This window comes from Danio aesculapii, chromosome 9 (assembly GCF_903798145.1).
Source record: "Danio aesculapii chromosome 9, fDanAes4.1, whole genome shotgun sequence".
Classification (NCBI taxonomy): Eukaryota; Metazoa; Chordata; class Actinopteri; order Cypriniformes; family Danionidae; genus Danio; species Danio aesculapii.
Genome location: NC_079443.1, coordinates 22756778 through 22772811, shown reverse-complemented (window position 1 = coordinate 22772811; position 16034 = coordinate 22756778). Strand labels below are relative to the sequence as shown.

Genomic DNA, 16034 nt, shown 5'->3' with positions numbered 1-16034 from the left:
CTGAAGAGGAATGCTGGGAGAGAAAGACACATTAGGGTATGTAATGGCATTTGGTGGAAGGTGTGCCATTTCAGACCACCAGCGGCACCAAACGACTTAACAACAATTAGGAATCACAAAAAGGAGAGAGGAACTAATAAAAACTCATGATTCACCTCGTTTTATGCCATTGTTCAGCAAGTAAATCGCTCTTCCTCAATTCATATCTAGATTTCCATAGATAAGCAGTACTGAAAGTGCAACTGTATTTTTACTTCAAGAAAATCAGTTTGCTAATAATAGGCTAAATGTAAAATATCAAAAGCATTAAATGGCACCTATTTTACCCCTTTTTCAAGATTTAAGATGAGCATTTTGACTTATCAGAATGTGTCTGTAAAGTTTCAGCTCAAAACACTTATCAGATTATTTTTTGAAACCCCTTAGAACATTAGAACCACTTAGAATTTTCTGCTTTGAACACAATGTAGCTGTTTTTGGTGCCTGTGCCTTTAAAGGTTGTTCTCCCCGACCACCGTTCCCACGTGCCTCAGTCTCCACCTTGGCTGTGTCAGATAAACAGCACAGTGACAGACATGAAGGAAGCAGATCTCACATAACATTTGTGAGAAATACTACAGTAAGAACTTTACCAATGATTATTTCATGTATTTGTTGTGGAGTTCATTCAAGCCTTTCTGCAATGACGAGTCACAAACAATGTAGTTACAAAGTTCACACACACACACACACACAGTGGACACTGCAAATGTTACGGGATACACGTTAATATCCCCTGCTGTATGGATATCCGTTATGTTAATGTACAAAATAAACCTGGTTTAACATCCACAAACTGGGATTAACGCTTCTTCTTTTATAATTGTACTGACACGCGACTGTGATGATAATATGAAGACGGTAAAATCGCTGTAATTCATTACAAACATGCACTGTTTTAAAAACGTTTTAAACTTGTAAAACTCATTCTTGATCCCATTAGATGATGATTGATGATCTCAGAGTGCTGAACAGATCTTATAATCGCAGTTGCTTTGCGCATGTCCCTACTATGAGGACATGTTAATATGCATCTGCCAATTAATTCGGTGGGTGGGGAAACTGCACTCCTACAGTGGTTGTGGTGGGCCTCAAAATAGGAGGGATTTGGATCCTCTTTTAGCATCAGGAAATTTAAAAAAAGAGACTTATTGTCTTTATATCACCCCAATATAACAGTGGACACAATATACCTATACGCTGTTCTGTCCAAACAGCTTACAAAAGAGGATTTTCATGATAGGTGCCCAAAACAAAGTATCTTTTAATTTGTTTGGGTAAAAAAATCTTAAATTGCTCAATATTTCTCAATACATGTTCTTGTATCTTATTGTGGCCTTGGCAATGTTATCAGCTGCAAACCATTCTAGTACTGTTCCTTTTCCACGTTTTACATCACAGTTCAAATCCCCATGTGTTTTTTTTCTCCACCTATTTTATTGAAAATGTACTCAGGGTGTGACATGGGTAAACAAGAGACAGCCAGATATCCCAGAATGCATCTTGATCAATCTAGCAGGTGTGAGGTGGAGAGGAAAAATGTGTATTTAAAAGAAAATAGTAATAAAATAAAACTGCCATTGTGGATGCATGGTGGCTCAGTGGTTAGCACTGTCACCTCACAGCAAGAAGGTCACTGGTTCGAGTTCTGGCTGAGCCAGGTGGCATTTCTGTGTGGGTTTGCATGTTCTTCCCATGTTCACAAGAGTTTCCACTTGGTGCTACGGTTTCCCCCACAGTCCAAAGACATGCACTATAGGTGAACTGAAGAAACTAAATTGACTGTAGTGTATGAGCGTGTGTATAAATGTGAGAGTGTATGGGTGTTTCCCAGTAGTGGGTTGTGGCTGGAAGGGCATCCTCTGTGTAAAACATATTCCGGAATAGTTGGCAGTTCATTCCACTGTGACAACCCCTGATAACTAAGGAACTAAACTGAAGGAAAATGAATGAACTGCCATTGTGTAATAGTATACTAGACCAGTGGTTCTCAAACTGGGGGTCGCAGAATAATTTCAAGGGGTCGCGAGAGTGATTTAAAAATTGTGTAATTTTGAGTGATTATAATAAATATTTTTCAGTATTACAAGTGAAAGCTAATATTTTCAGATTTTTTAAAGATATCACTGATAAATTCATAAAGTATTCAGGACACATTCAGGCAGAATGCATCTTTGAACTTGAAACGCAGTGCTTAGGAACAGTTTAAAACTTGTCATGTCAACTTGCCGCAGTAAACAAAGCCAAGTGGTGCTCAAAGCCCGCAACGCTTGCCCCGCCTTCGCGCTCTTCTTATTGGCCCACTGCTCCAAGAACTGAACACAAATGGATTGGCTAAAATCAGCTGTCAATCACTCAGTCAACGCCTCCTTGTCTTCAGATGACAGGAGCTACAACCGCGAAAATGTAAAGTGCTGCAGATGAGAATGAAAAGAACACTGACAGATTTTGATTTAGAAACACCTAAAGCTACAAATAATAGCACATCTGATTACTGATCGTGTGGTGAATGTTAATCCTCCATCTACACTTTTCGAAGAGTGGATAAAAGACTTCCATTGGCTTCAAGTCCGCTATGAAAATAACTAAAGCATTCAGTGTAAAGTCTGTGGGACGGAATTTTCAGGTAACTGTTTGCCACATCTACACATTTTAAGCACGAGATGTTCTGTTTAATCCTTTATTTAATCGCCAGACGCTGTCAGCCGTGCAGCTATATGTAAAAGTTAACACCACGTACACCATTGCAAAAGGGCTTGCACTGACTAAGATTAAACTAATATTGTAGCTCATGAAAAGACCGGTATTGCTATTAAAACGACGTATGCAAATAATAAGGTATATGTCAAAAGCATCTGTGCAATATTAGACACCACCCGTGTGAACACAGCACAGTTATCGTTAACAGATTCATTAATGAATTCATGTCAAGCAGTGCATGCAGGGCCGGTGAGCGGTCCGTCCGTGTATCTTTTGGTCACTCACTTATGTTATAAAAATGTATTTTCTTGTGATAACGGGATTTCGTTGAGACATATTTTCCTCACGCATGCATATATATTTTTTTGCTTGTTAGTTTTGATTAGTGTTGGTTTCAAATGCAATAAATCTGTTTATAAAACTTGTAGCAACAGTGCGATAGTTGGTTGGAGCCACTAAATTTTGACTGGTGCGCCTAAATTTTTTAAGTTAGGAGCATCAGTACTACCAAGCAAAAATGTTAATTTCGAGCCCTGTAATGTATAGTAAATATAGTTAAAATATTGTGAACAGCTTAAAAAAGGTTATTTTTATTGTTTGTATATGCTTTAGTAGTGGGGGGGGGGGTCACAAATTCTTGACGATCTTACATTGGGGGTCGCTGGTTTAAAAGTTTGAGAACCACTGTACTAGACCATGCCATTCTCCCGGAATTTGCCACTTGATTGATGTTTCTATGGTTGTTAAACATGAGCTATAACTCTATAATTCATTGTGTGTCTATCTAATCTTTTTTCTCATAAATATTGTATTTGTTTCTAGGCGTTTTGCAGACAGATAGTGAAATTTCATATATTTATAAGCCCCTCTTATGCTAGAACATTGAATTGTTTGTTTCTCCTTAGTTCCTATTTTATAAGAGTTTTTACATTCTAATATCATAATGGGTAAACTGTTCAATAACTATGCTGGGCTTCAGACTTGCCTGAGTAGTATAAAAAGTGTTTAAAACCCCTCTAAAATCAGCTGTGATCACTAGCTTAATCAGCTTCACCAGTTTATTCTGGTAACAGTGTTTTGTTTTCTATCAAGGAGAACTAACATTTTGCTGTAGATATACACAACATATGTATGCATGTTTGGCTGAACCACATTCTGACCGTTGATATGTTTAAGAAGTTTTCAAAAGAAGGGCTGTTTTGCATGATATTTTGATTTACAGTGAGGATAACCAGATTAGCCAAGGCAAGCTGAATGATGTTATCAAGTACTTCAAAGCACTCCAGTCTTAACTGCAGTCGGTCACTTGTCTCTCTTTATCCCCATGTTGGTCATACAAAAAGTACAATAGATTGGCTATCAGCTGGGATTGTTGATGTCAAATGCAAAAAAAAAAAAAAACGACATGAATTTTCACTGGAATATTACAATATTATGGAGTTTAATACTACGAGTGTGATATAGTGTTTAAACAACAGTTAGACGGCTTAATCGTTTATATAAAAAAGAAAATCAAACACAGGGAGTCTTAAAAACCCTTTTGTATGAGAAACTACTTTCTTCTGCCACTTATTCACAATCTGCAGCTGATGTCAGAACAGCAAAAACCGTTGCTACTTCACAGTCACTTTAGAGCTAGTATTTGAATGATTCTCTAGCGTAATGTCTAAAGTGATGACAAAACAGGATTTTGCTGACATTTTAAGGTTATAAGGCTGAACGGCATGAAATATCATCAGTCTACATAGATTTTCCAGTTTTCTCTGATGCAATTGGGAGATCACAATATCATCATGATATTAATACAGCACTGCAACATACAAAAGAGAGAGATTGACTTAGAAAGTCACTTACCTGTTTAATAATGATTTGTTTAGCGGTAGTTTGAAATTACGCAGTTTTTCTCTTAGGACTTATTATGCGGTCTCTGTCACCTCTTGTTGATAACCATCATCAACTATCTTTGTTCAAAAACAGGCTAATCGCCACCAATGCGCTGTTTCTCAGAAATTGTAAATATTTTAAAATACGCATTTTCCTTATAAATAAACTGCATAGTTGCAATCTAAACAACTACACTCTCGACTAACAAAGCCTCAAAAGTACATTATGTTGTCCAACAGCTGCAATATTTGTCAAATTGTAGCGTGTCCTCTGCTTGTGGCTGTATGTGGGTGGAGTAATACACAAGGGTGAAGAGGCTGTACAAGTGCTGTTATTTGCAGAATAGTACACAGCTATCAGCCAATCAGATTCAAGAACCAGACAGAACTGTTGTGTATATAAAACACAAACTCATGTTATTAATCAATAATAAACATTACATTTTTAATTTAGGCTCTTATAGAATTATATTAATTAAGGCAGAAAGGCGTCAAGAAAACCTTTAGTTTCCTCAAGGTGCCTCGGCCACACGCTTTGTATTGCTATCAGCACAAGGAGAATCCACTTACTGTGCAAATTTTTAGAATAGATATTAAATGACAAAGCCCAAGATCCACATGTAATTATGCCGTCCGGTGAAGCATCATGGCATTTTGAGGTATGTGTACTTTTATATTTTGTTGCAGTCCTATGTGCGCTAGAAAGAGCCTAAACAGAAAGAAAGCTTCTGATTGGCTTGGTGGCTTGATGAGTTTAGTTGCATCACGCCGTAATTTTGCTCTGCTTTTCCGCAAGTGTTGATTTACAAGCTAATGATATTATTCCTCAGCCTTAATGCCGCTGTCTGAAGCAAAAATCCTTCTATTTGTCGTGTTCAAGGACTGTCTGAGGTTTGTGAGTGGAGTTTTCTTTCTTCTTGTGTGTGTGTGTGTGTGTGTGTGTGTGTGTGGATGGACCATTTCTCTCAGAGGCAGAAAGTACGCCGCCATAATTGCCCAGACGTTCGTCGCTCCCAGAATCCATTTGGGATGTGTAATTATTGAGAATTATTATTAGGCAAAGTTTTAATTAGCATTTGAGGCCGTAGTAATTATACATTTCCATTTAGTGTGGCTGCACGCGCTGTCACGGCTGACAGGAGGGAGAGAGAGCGGGAGAGAGTCCGAGTGCTTGTTTTAGTGCTGAAGAAGAAGCGTCTCCCACAGATATGCTGAATGACTCTGACACAGTGCGATCAAATTATTGTGCTGTCATTCGTGCCACACGTTCACTGGCTTACGGATCATTTCTTTAACACGAGCCATTAATTTGATACTAATTTAATTTGACAAAGCAAAAAAAGACAGGTGATTAGCTTATGCGTAATGTTAGAGACGTTATAAGCTTTGTTTTTTATGAGGTTCTGTTCGCCTCTCCTCGTCTCCTTCACAATCTCTCTTTTTCTCGTCTTAATTCAATAAGGGGAAGTCTCAGCTTGGTGGATTTGCAACCCAAGCAGTTCTTTAGTTTGAAGATGTTATCTTCTCAAACAGCACAAGAGGGAAATTTTGAGAACTGTTCAAATGTGCCTGTGGAAATGTAGTTTAAATTGGAAGCAAGTGTATGGATGTTTTTTGTCTCTTTGTGTGTAAATGCATGCTGTGGAATCTGATTTATGACAGCTTGTGACAGACAGTCTGGAGTTGTTTCCTCTCATCTCTCTCTTCGAGCTTTACAGCTTAACAGCAACATAAAAACACTCATTTGAACTTTTCCACGCCTGTGAGCTGAATGTTCAGTGTCGCCAGTGGTGCTTTTGTACTGTAGTTACTTGTGCTTAAAACCTTACATTTGTCTTTTGTGAGATTCCAGTAAATACACACTCTTTCAAAAGACCCAAGTCGCATTGACTCGACACTGATTCTTGAGCGCGGTGACAAAACAGCCGACGAAACTGACAAAATAACAGATTATGTGCATAAGGAATCATTTTGAAGTGCTTCGGATGTATTCATTCATCTTTTGGCGCACGCTCACACGCTTCTTCAATTTGCTCACAGAATAGGTGTCTTTTGTGTCAGATACAAATAATAGTGCTAACCGCAAATAATGTGACAGATATTTAGAAATCTTCACTTCGGGGAACAAATGAATTGAGAGTACAAGATGCTCTCAGGCTGATTTTCTAGCACATCTATTCGCTTGTCGCTATTCAGAAATTGTTATGGTGTTGACGGCATATGGTGTTGACACACACACACAAAATATCATATTTGAATATCACACATTTGCAGGAGCTTTTTTCTATTATGGTGTCTGGCGTTTCAGAAATTCACAAAAATCATTTTTAAAAACTATCTGGGGGGTTATTATGGTTTCTTTTTTTTAAACTTATTTATTATTATTATTATTGTATTGTTTTAACAGTGTGTTCACACTTAACAGTTTTGATTCAGTAAAAAATCTCACTGTGGTTCATTAGAATAAATGAAAACTAATGGTCCACAACATCCAATGGACTATATGCACAGCTAGTGTTTTTCAGCCAATGATAAACCTTCGGTGAAAGGTTAATGTGACTATTTTTAATTTAATAAGGTTACTTACAGCATCGATGTTGTAATGTAAGTACAATACATTCAGTTAAATAGACTTAAGCATTCATTTAGTTGCTCAAGTGTAAAATGAAAAGAAAGCATGTGACCGCTAGCGCAGTCAGGAAGAGCAGGCTAGCGCAGAAACTCCATTGAAAATACTGCGGTAAAAAAAAATGTCATATTTTAAAGACATGGCGGGGGACAATAGAATTTAATGCAGTGCTCCTTGTCTGGTCTGTGACCCACTTTACATGTATAGGATTTACATGTATACATGTATATTTATCAGGAAATGAAGATCACTGATTTAAAAGAATTCAGATCTCAAATGTAGCAATTTTATAATAGAAAGAGAGTTCACCGGAAGCACTGTGGCTGGTTGGCTGAAATTAAAGGTCCGTGTGCATATCCCATATTGGACCAAGTCCAAGACCTCTAAAAAGATGGGTTTCTCTCCGCATTCAAACTTTGAGAAGACCTGAAATATGAATGCAGTGCAGATCATAGAGAGGTAAATGACCCCATGCCGCATATGGTGTCACAAGATGTGACCATAAAATATGAGTTATGATTTGGCATCACATGGTGAAGTTCATAATGTCTAAATGCTAAATAAGTCCATTCTATTAGCTGTAATTATTTTCCAAGCTTTAGAGCAATTCCATGTCAATTTCAACCTTCCCATGAAAAAGTTTTTACCAAAATTGTAAAACTCTTTCTACATAGTTTGTATTTTACTGTAAAAAATACTGAAATGTCTGTTAATATTTTCAAACAATTATACTTGATTTCACACAAAGTCACAAAAGAATTATTAGCCCCCCTTTGATTATTTTTTCTTTTTTTAATATTTCCCAAATTATGTTTAACAGAGCAAGGAAATTTTCACAGTATGTCTGATAATATTTTTTCTTTTGATGAAAGTTTTATTTGTTTTATTTCAGCTAGAATAAAAGCAGTTCTTAATTTTTTAAACACCATTTTTAGGTCGATATTATTAGCCCCCTTAAGCAATATATTTTTTTGATAGTCTACAGAACAAACCATCATTATACAATAACTTGCCTAATTACCCTAACCTGCCTAGTTAACCTAACTAACCTAGTTAAGCTTTAAATGTCACTTTAAGCTGTATAGAAGTGTCTTGAAAATATCTAGTCAAATATTATTTACTGTCATCATGGCAAAGATAAAATAAATCAGTTATTAGAAATGAGTTATTAAAACTATTATGTTTAAAAATGTGCTGAAAAAAATCTGTTAAACAGAAATTAGAGAAAAAAATAAACAGGGGAGCTAATAATTCAGGGGGCTAATAATTCTGACTTCAAATGTATGTCACATCCATAACGGAGAGGTGTCATATTCATAAAGAAGTTTTTTCCTCATAAATGCAAAAATGTCAAATAAAATCAAATCAAAGATTTTTGTTCTTTAGTGAGCCAACTTATATCCCTTTTAATTAGCATTATTCCATTGGGGTTTTAGGGCATCTATTTAACCCTTTTTTTCAAGATTTAAGATAAGTCTTTTGTGTCTCCAGAATGTGTCTGTAAAGTTTCAGCCCAAAACACTCATCAGACTATTTATTATACCTTTTTTAAATCTGGGAAATTTGAGCTGTTTGGACAGTGTAGCTGTTTTTGTTGCTTGTGCCTTAAATGAGTAAATGACCTGTAAATGAGCCACAAAGATCTGTCTGTATTTCTCTGATGTGTGTAGCCTTCACGTAGATAAACAGCACAGTGACAGACAAGAATGAAGCAGATCTCCCTAACTACAGTAAGCACTGTCCTAACTGTTATTTGATATATTTGTTGAGTTGATTCAAGCCTTTCTGCAACGATGAGTCACACACAATGTTGTTATAAAGTTACACGCACACACACGTTTAGCTTTGCATGACAAATGTGACAGGATACATGTTAATATCCACTGCTGTATGGATATGCGTTATATTAATGTGCAAAATAAACCTGCTTTTAATCCACAAACTGGGATTGAAGCGTCTTCTTTTATAATTGTACTGACACTATGCGTCTGTAGTGATGAATTACGTAGCGATTTTACTATTTATTACAAACATGTACTGTTTTAAATTTCAAATATTTTAAACTTGTCAAACTCAATCTTGAGGTGCAGATGATCACAGAGAGTTGAACAGATCTTTTAATCCCAGTTGCTTTGCGCATGTCCTGTCTTGTTATACGCGTTACTATGGAGGCATGTTAATACCTGGCAGTCAATCGATTCGGTGGGTGGGGAAAACCACACTCCTACGTCAAATTGCAGTGGGCCTCAAAATGGGAAGGATTTGGATCCAATTTTAACGTCAGGAAATTTAAAAAAACAACTTATTGTGTTTCTATCACTAAAATTTGACCGTAGGCCGTGTATATTTACACATAGTTCTGTTCAAACAGCTTACAAAAGAGGATTTTCATCATAGGTGCCCTTTAATATACAGAATTTTTACAGAGTATGTCGTATATTGACTATTTTGATCACATCCATAACACATGTTTATTTTCCTCGTTAATAATGTTAAAAAAAAATTACAGATTGATATTTTTCTGATCCCATAACACTGTGGTTAGTTGTTTTGGAAAATATAAACAGAAGTTTCATTAAAATGTTAGCAAATACTTTCAGTGAGAATTTATGTTTTAAGCTTTTCCTGCAAATGTCACATCCATAATGCTGGAATTGCCCTTTATTTTTAAGTTAAGTCATTATTCATTCATTCATTCATTCATTCATTCATTCATTCATTTTCTTTTCGGCTTAGTCCCTTTATTAATCTAGGGTCACCACAGTGGAATGAATCGCCAACTTATCCAGCATGTGTTTTATGCAGCGGATGCTCTTCCAGCCGCAACCCCTCACTGGAAAACCCATACACACTCATTCACACACATACATACACTATGGACAATTTAGCCTTCCCAATTCACCTGTACTGCATGTCTTTGGACTGTGGGGGAAACCGGAGCACCCGGAAGAAACCCACGCAAACTGAGTCATTATTATTATCATTATTATTTTAATGAGTTTTTCAAAATCATAAATGTTAACCACATTTTCTCTTTCCTAGTGCACCTATCCTATCCTCTGGAAATAAACCCTAGCAGTCCTGCAGATATGAAGGACACAGTCACACCACTATCCTGATAGCAAGTCGATGCCTCTACTGTAAGGCTCACAGGAGTGTAAACCGGTACAGTATCACTGATACCACAGCCCTGAAAATCTGTTCCCCATGAAGGTCACAGGCAGAGTATTAAGATGCCTGGCTCGGACCTATTAAAGCACAGTTGCATCTGGCCAGTTTAAATTCCATTTCCTGTCCGCATATCAGTCTAATGGTGCTTGCAAACACCGGAGCAGCTGTTTCCCTTCTGGCTGAGGTTCCCCACCATACCCACTCTTGACCCAAACATATTGTGCTGAGAGCAGAGAAACAACCAGAAAGCAAGAACAAATGAAAGCTTGGGAAAGAGAGAGAGAGATTTCTGGCATAGTTCGCTGTCCCCTCTCTATTAGGCCTTTCAGGAATACAATATTCCCTTTGTCTCTTGTGGTTGGCCCACATTCCAAGAGTGGCTAAAGGCTGTTGTGCTTTTTACTTCCTGTGGTCAGGCTTACTGCCAGGGGTCTTATGATACAGGTTCATCTAAAGCGTCCCGAGGGTCATGGCTAGGCCTGCGGAAAAAAACCCAGGACACGGCGTTTGGCAAACAACACACTCATTTAAATTGTGAGCGAGCAGTCAGTGATTTTGAAGTATATCTTTAATTCAGAGGAAGAAATGTGAGTCTGTGTGACTCTCTGCATCTAAACCAAGCATGTTGTCATCATGTCTCGCACTTTTCATCAAGGCTGATGTTATTTTGGAGAGAATTTGCGAGCTGATTGCGAAAGAGTCAGAGAGGCAAGTTTCTTTGTTCACTCAAAATGCAAAGAAACAGGAACAAATTGACCTGCATTCAGAAATCAAGCCTGATCTCATCTGGTTTGTTCTCGCTTGATTCATTCACTCAATCACTTAGTTCACACTTTTCTTCACCTCTCTCTTTCTCCTCCTGATTGTTGGACCGCCAATCCCTCCATTTCCCTTTTTGTGTTTTGGAGGGTGTTTCTGGTTTTTTGCTCTTTGCAAAATGACTAAGATAAGCCCAGGTCCTTCCTCAAAGACCTTAAATGTTGAAAAGATGACTTCCTCAATTAATTAAGGACACAATGTGCTGGAAACAGTCATGAAGACCCTGTTAAATGATTTGATTAGCAGTTTAATGCATTTCCTCAATGAAGTATTTGCCGTATGACCTCAAAAATCCTTGTCTTAAGGAAAAAAAAACCTGTTTGGTGCATAGAATGCTATAATTTCTACAGTTAAGGGTTAGTTCACCCATAAATGCCACCGTTTATTTGTTCCAATCATTTATTATTTTATGCCTTTTGTTGAACACAAAAGCAGATATTAAGAAACAAGAAACCTACCATAGTATTTGTTTTACCTGTCACGGAGGCCAATGGAGCTTGTTAAAGAGGCTGTAGCAGAGGCATCACTAAAATGCTTTTGTAAATAAAAAAAGGGGTTTATCAGTTAATGTATCAACTTGTTATCAGTTCAACTTTAACGTGTTCACCTTTAAAAGTAAATTTTGGATTGATCTAGAATTTACATTGAAAAAAAAATCTGTTTTTCAAGAGAAGACAGACCATTTTGCAATAGCTATAATTTACTCCAAAGTCATTCCAAAGAATCTTTCATGCTATACAGGATTGGTGAAGTTTTGTTCCTCGCCACTGTCGCCACTGGCTCGCTTGTTTTGGGACTTGTTTAGCTGAGCATCGATGGATTTGCTCTTAAGTGTTTGGACTTTCAGCAGTGAAAATTAAACCACACTGACATGAACTAAACTGAACTTCAACACTGAAAACTGGACTGACACAGTTTCAATTTCAATTTATTCGACTTCTATATTAAGCTGCTTTGACACAATCTACATTGTAAAAGTGCTATAGAAATAAAGATGCACGATCTTAAACAGCGCTGATTTGCCGTTGTGTCCATGTGCTCAACAGAAATGACTGATTGGCCATGAAGGTCATCAGTTCACCAAACTCATCGCTGTATACTGAATGTAAACACAGATACAGGGACACTGGAGTGTTTCAAAGTCACGTCGATCAGCTGGTTTGTCTATAAGCTGACATACAAGCGATCCGCTGATGAATCTTGGTTTTAAAATGCTTCAGTGTCCCTGTATCTGTGGTTACACTTAGTAAACAGCGATGAGTTCTGTGAACTGATGACCTTCACGGCCAATCACAGTCATTTCTGTTGAGCACGTGAACACAATGGCAAATCAGCGCTGCTTAAGAAAGTGCTTAAATATTAGCTTGAAATTAACGTTTTCCAAAAATTCAGTATTGATTGGTACCGAATTTCAGTATTGTGACAACCCCAGTACATAGCACTAAAAAAGAATAACATGCTGAATTCATAGTACTAGAAAAATTGTTCAAAAGTACATGAATGACAAAAATAGTCATCGTACTTGGTGTGAATGGCCACTAATTGCTGTAACCAACTATCAAAACTCTGGCACTTTCATTAAAACTGTAAATATTAAAAGGCACATTCATAAAAATCCATTTCTGTTATTAAGACCCCATCTCCGTTAACAGCATACTTCACGACACCATTATTGCAAACAAAGCTTATTGGAATATCATTACAAGAAATGTTTTGTAATGGTGACACTTATTAGGAGATTTTGAATGAGAACTACAGTACATAATGCATAGCCTTAAAGCTACAGTTGTTGGAAATTTCTGCTTCTTAAAACCATCCCAAACAGGACAAAGATCTTATCTGCGTTTTGAGCAGAGAAGATAATACTGCCAGAATCTTAAATGCTTCATTCTGCATCACGGTGCAACTAGAGCAATGCTACGCCAACTGGAGCCTACAGCTAATTGCTTTGTTTTTGCACCCTGTTACTGCTGTCTAGGGAGCATTCTGTCTGCATACTCCTGTACTTGGATCTCACAATTACTGTCAAAAAGGCATTCATTTCCAGAGAGAAAATTTTCTTTTGAAAGAAAAAAAAAGTGCTTGGAATTTCTTCAGCTGCCAGTGACGGTGTAAATAGTCTGCGTCGGCATGTGCTAGCATTTAAATGGTTTTGCATTAGGGAAGTTGAAGTCTAATCCAAAACCACTGAAGTGTCCAAGCGAAGTGATTTGAAAAGGCAAAGCCATTTAGATCTGCTCCTCACAGATACAGAGCTCTTGAGCAACCCTCAGAGAACCCGCAATTTACGCCACTGGAAGATCGCTTACGTTCTTCACACAGCTATTTGGGTGAGAAAATGCAGAAAAGGGATTTTCCACCGCACATAATTGACAGCCCAGATTACCAACATGTGTTGTTTTGTGGTTCCTCATGATAACGGGATAAATAAATATTTAAATGCATAAATAAAGGCGGGAAATGCCTTTCACCGTTTTGGTGCACTCCAAACCATTGCAAGAGCAGAAGATGGAGTCACTGTGGTAACGGACGCCGTTGACGGCATGTTGCCGTGGAGGAGCCAGACGGCACAAGTCTCTGCCACTCTCACGCACTCGCCACATTAATCCGCTCTGTTGGAGAGTCTTATCCTACTTGTTAACAGGGTGTAAATTCAAATCCTCTCCGGTTGAAATGCGCACAGATATACTTCCTGAGCAGGGTTTGGGGCTTTCTAGTGGGGTGTCCTTAGGAATATCATTGACGCCAATTGCCAGCTTGTAACAAACTGTTGCTATGGCAACCTCCCACACAGCAACGTGGGTCAGATCTCTCCGGCCTATTGGCGGCTGTGAGGTCCAGGAATACTGGCCCTCTCCAGTTCTCATTGGAAGCGGTGCAGTGAGCTCATGTTGGAACACTCTGCGGAAAATGGGAATACAAAATAATTGAGGCTGAATGAAGTTTCAATGTGTCTGACGAGCTGAGAACAGCAGCGTGAACACTGTATGTGTTTAAGACATACACAATGCTAAACATCTCCAAAGGTTTTTATGGTGTTTGTTCAGCACAGTATAACTCGTTCCAGTGTAAGTAAACACCCAACTGGCTCAATCTAAAATAGTTTATATCTTGGCATATTGAGGGGCATTCCTTTCAGCAAAAACAAACAGACAGGTCATTATTGTATTTTGATATCCATTTGTGGCCAGTGGTACAGTACGGTATGGTATGGTCGGTATGGGTCACCTTTACCAGGCTTGCATTTTTACTGCCAAAAGGGTACAGAAAGTAAAACTGTACGTGTTCTTCACATATCATACGAGAAGCACTTCTCACAAAACAGATGCTTTATACACATAAATACTTGTGCATGAATGTTCATTACTAACCTTTCTATGATCAGGATTTGATTTCAACTGCTGATCAATGATGCGAAATAGTCTACTGTACTGTCTGCGATTACATAAAATAAGTGCAACATATATGAACACATACAGACCTTTACAGTCTCTGATATGTTACCAATTACAGAAAAACTACAGACAGTCCTTATTTGGGTTCAAAAACAACTCGCAGCATATAGCTTACAGTCAGTGCAAACCTCTCATCTGTATCTTTAATCTTTAGCAGCACATGTAACCTCTTGTTAGTAAGTATTTCCATTATTCCGAGTTCATAATGGTCCAAAAGGTGATGATAATAGTTTAACATTGCAGTGGTTCATGTTTTACTGTATGTTTCTTAAGAATTATTTGCTCCTTTGTTTTGTCAGGCTTCTCCTTTTTTCGCGCGCCACTCTTGTGTTTGTCCATTTCTAAAAGGGTCGGATGTCAGAAGCACTTAGTTCGAAGCACTTATCAGCTCAAGAAGTTCGTTATTTCAAATATAGATGCGCGGCTCGTGCATGGGAGAAAGCGAAATTGCTCGCACTTTAGATGGCCTTGTAAACAACTACGGGGCACAGGGTAATTTTTGCTCTTTTTGGCTTTGTGGCTGTTCATCAAGACAATGACAAGGTTTGTTTGAGCTCAAACATGTCTCATTATTATATGTCTATATTATTACGTCGTAATTTCTCGGCTGTGTATTTAAAAAGGCAGCTTTCTTTGTTTTCATTCTCCTGCTTGTGTACACGTTGGTGACGTTTCTCTGTAATCCAATAGCATTCGGCTGCGTGTCTTTTGGTACCCTTTTGTTGTGCTAGGTACCCTTTCAAAAGGGTACCCAAAAAGTGGTAGGGTACGGTTCACTTTTTGGTACCTTTTGACAGTGGAAACGGCCATAAAAGCGTACCAAACTGAACTGTACCATACCACACCGTGGAAACGGGCCATTGCTGTCGATGGCAGTGTTAAAATAAGCTAAAAATAGTTTGCAGACACAAATATTTGAGAAACTAGCACCTTTTGGATTCAGGAACGCACCGGTGGAATTTGGCTATAATGGGCATTTAGTGGTGTATTTTAGAGCTCATCTCTCAAAAGATCTTTGAGGGAGATTATTTTACAAGCTCAGAGATGTAAAATGGCCATTTTAAACAATTGGACAGTTGAAGTGAAACATTGCGGGACCGCTCTGTCTTCTTGTTGACTCAGAGAGATAAGTGGTGAGAACATGCAGAACTGTGTCCGAGGGAATGTAAACAACATGACACCTAGCACTGCAGCGCTTAGACTTTCTGGCGTTCCTTTCCCTTCTGCTCGCTCTCTTTCATACTTACGCCGCACATCTCCCCTGCTGTTAACATGTATGTTTCAGTTAGCAGGTCTGAGTAGGATGCATGGCAGCACAGTTTATCCTGGATCCCTGGA

General features: G+C 38.1%; 1 long non-coding RNA gene across 1 annotated transcript in view; it reads left to right on the top strand.

Moving 5' to 3' along the window:
• The first annotated feature begins 2555 nt into the window (after window positions 1–2555).
• LOC130235316 (uncharacterized) overlaps window positions 2556–16034 on the top strand; it is a 56434-nt gene continuing 42955 nt past the window's right edge. Inside the window, exon 1 of the long non-coding RNA XR_008838380.1 lies at window positions 2556–2665. This is a non-coding gene — a long non-coding RNA (uncharacterized LOC130235316). The remainder of the gene's footprint in view (window positions 2666–16034) is intronic.